The following is a 3,197-nucleotide window of genomic DNA, read 5'->3' on the forward strand; positions in this document are numbered from 1 at the left end:
GTAATCAATGGCTACCGGACTATTTACATTGTGTCCCCCCCCCCAACCCTCTTTTTTACGCTGCTGCTACTCTTGTTTATCATATATGATAGTCACTTTAACTATACATTCATGTACATACTACCTCAATTGGGCGACCAATCAGTGCTCCAGCACAGTGGCTAACCGGGCTATCTGCATTGTGTCCCGCCACCGCAACCCAACCACCTCCAACCCTCTTTTACGCTACTGCTACTCTCTGTTCATAATATATTCATAGTCACTTTAACCATATCTACATGTACATACTACCTCAATCAGTCTGACTAACCGGTGTCTGTATGTAGCCTCGCTACTTTTATAGCCTCGCTACTGTATATAGCCTGTCTTTTTACTGTCGTTTTATTTCTTTACCTATTGTTCACCAAATACCTTTTTTGCACTATTGTTTAGAACCTGTAAGTAAGCATTTCACTGTAAGGTCTACACCTGTTTTATTCATCGCATGTGACAAATAAACTTTGATATGATTTGTTTGAATTAACCCTGTAACCACGCGGAATGAATGCATCAAAATAGACTTCATCCACATTTCGTCGAATTTTGAAGTGAAACTATGAGATCAGGTTGCAACCTCAGCTGTTATACTATATGGTCTCATGCAAACCTGCTTTTCTGACAGAAGTATATTTTTAAAATTGACAGTGACATGAACATTGGTGATACAATTGGTTACACGTGTTGAATACTAGTCAGAAAGTAGATAATAATAGTATTATAGTATTACTAATGTATTATCTATTACCTGTTCTTCTTTGCTGTTTATAATAACCAAGTCAGCACCCATTGTTCTGCACTCCTTCTGACCGTCGCAGCTCCTTTCATCGTGGAGGAGAAATAATAACAGCTGGTGCCAAACTTCCACCATCCATCCAGACAGGGTTTCTCTGAGATAAACACAACGAAACAGCAGGCATTTAAACATCTAGAAATATATTACATCTCTTCTAAGTATGAATAAAATTATACTTCTAAATTATGAAAATAAAAGACTGCACTCACCATAGAACCTAGCCTGGTCTGTAACTGGTCTCTTTCCAGAGTTATTGTGGTGAGCTTATTCTGCAACTGGTCTCTCTCCTTAGTTTTAGTTGTGAGACTATTCTGTAGCTGTTTTTTTCTGCAGTCCCGGTATTTAGACTATTCTGCAACTGGTCTCTCTCTTTGGTCCTTGAGTTAAGACTATTCTTTAATTGATCTCTTTCAGCAGTCATAACTTTAAGACTATTTTGCTGCTGATCCCTGTCTTTGGTCCTTGTGGTGAGAATATTTTGTAGCTGGTCTCTCTCTGTAGTCCTGGTATTTAGGCTATTTGTGATGGTCTCGCTCTGTGTCTGTTATTTAGACTATTCTGTAGCTGGTCTCTCTCTGTGGTCCTGGTATTTAGGTATTCTGTAACTGGTCTCTCTCTGTGGTCCTGGTATTTAGATATTCTGTAGCTGATCTCTCTCTTACTTTTTTTGTTCAGGCTATTCTGCAATTGATCCCTTTCCTGTGTTTGTGTGGTGAGAGAATTTGCAACTGATCTTTTCCTTAGTTTTGGTTGTGAGACTATTCTGTAGCTGGTCTCTCTCTTCAGTCAGGGTGTTATAACTGCTCTGTAGCTGGTCTTTCTCTTTAGTCAGGGTGTTGTAACTGGTCTGTAGCTGGTCTTTCTCTTTCTGAACTGGTCTCTCTCTTTAGTCAGGTGTTTATTCTGGTCTGTAGCTGGTCTTCCTCTTTAGTCAAGTTATGATAGCTGGTGGGTTGCTGATCTCCTTCTTTAGTCAGAAGGCTGTAACTGGCTGTTGGTTCTCTCTGTTAGTAGTGATGATCAATGACTCCATCTGTAAAAGGGAAAGGTTAATCAATTATTCAAATATGTGTAACCATCACACCATTGAAGCTTACAAATGTTTCTGTCGAAACTTAAACTTACAGTAGACAAACATGCCTAAGATCCCAGCCAATAGGAGAACACACAAGCAGCCCCAGACACACTGCAGCAACTCCAGATGGTCTCTTCCACCACTGAAAATGAGCTGACCTGAAACACAGGGAATTATCATGTAAGATATTTTAACTCTCTCTGGTAATGTTAAAATACTTATATCATCCAGGATTGTACGGAACAAAAGCTGTGTGCTTGTACTTGAATTGATACCTGAAAATGTCAAACTGGGCTTGTTGGGATACGTGTCCTCATCAATATCCATGGTCTGCATTGTTGSATTCTCCACCTGTGTTTGTATAGATTGTCTCTTACATTTCTAGAACTCAAATGCTATATTTTCCTCTGTTACTTCAGCTCTAGTGTAGGTTTGTATCTGTGCCTTATGTGTCATCAAGTCACATACTTGAGGTGAGTTTGACTTAGCTTACCCAGTACAAAGGAAACGATAGGATAGTCCCAAGTGCAAACTCTACCCAGCTAGCAACACATGCAGGTCAAGCTAAATCAAGCACACTTCAGTATTTGACATAGTTATGTGCTTTGGCCCAGTTACGTTTCACCTGTTTAGTCCCTCAGAGACAGTAACATATTACATAAGAATCAGACAATAAACACACCTCATAGAATTATCATATCTGGTGTAATATGGAAAATAAATCTTACCACAGTCTTTGAGAGTTGAAAACGGATACATCCAAATGTGTTATATTGGTTTGTTAAGACGAACTTAACGTAATGTACTGAGTGAGGATTAAATGTAAGATTGGAGTAACGTGTCCACATGTTTTTTTATAGTCTGAATGACCCCACCGTTCGTGTCAACATCAGCATATCCTGTCCATTATTTGGTCAAACAATTATGAACTAATATACCACTGGATGTTAGGTTCAGATATAAGGTAACATGTGGTTAACAGGCAGTAAGTGAAGCTCAAGTCAAACTGAAAGTTCAAGCTACAGAATGCTACATGGAAGTGTTTCATTTCCCCTCTCTCTCAAGCACATAAGCTATAGGGGTCAAAGGTCAACTTTAGGTTCAAATTAATGGTTGAATGTTCAGCTACTCCAACATTCTAAAGCTTAGAAARCTTTGAAGGCTGCATATCAAAATATGTCTATACCTTATTTAACTTATTGTAGGGTTGATTGCTTAATTTACAGCGACTTGGTGGTCTATTCTACGGTTGCAAGCTTAATTTAGAGTTGCTCGTTAGCCTATTACGTA

The 3,197-nt window shown here is 38.9% G+C and overlaps 1 long non-coding RNA gene across 1 annotated transcript; it reads right to left on the reverse strand.

The window, feature by feature from the left end:
* Positions 1–1,594: 1,594 nt before the first annotated feature.
* On the reverse strand, positions 1,595–2,737 carry LOC112076223 (uncharacterized). Its single transcript, XR_002895136.2, has 4 exons — positions 2,636–2,737; positions 2,183–2,258; positions 1,958–2,060; positions 1,595–1,865 (listed from the first exon to the last, which is right to left on the reverse strand). It is a non-coding gene; the product is annotated as an uncharacterized lncRNA (long non-coding RNA).
* Between the last annotated feature and the right edge of the window lie 460 nt (positions 2,738–3,197).

The sequence above is a fragment of the Salvelinus sp. IW2-2015 genome, unplaced genomic scaffold, assembly GCF_002910315.2.
Source record: "Salvelinus sp. IW2-2015 unplaced genomic scaffold, ASM291031v2 Un_scaffold3634, whole genome shotgun sequence".
Taxonomy (NCBI): domain Eukaryota; kingdom Metazoa; phylum Chordata; class Actinopteri; order Salmoniformes; family Salmonidae; genus Salvelinus; species Salvelinus sp. IW2-2015.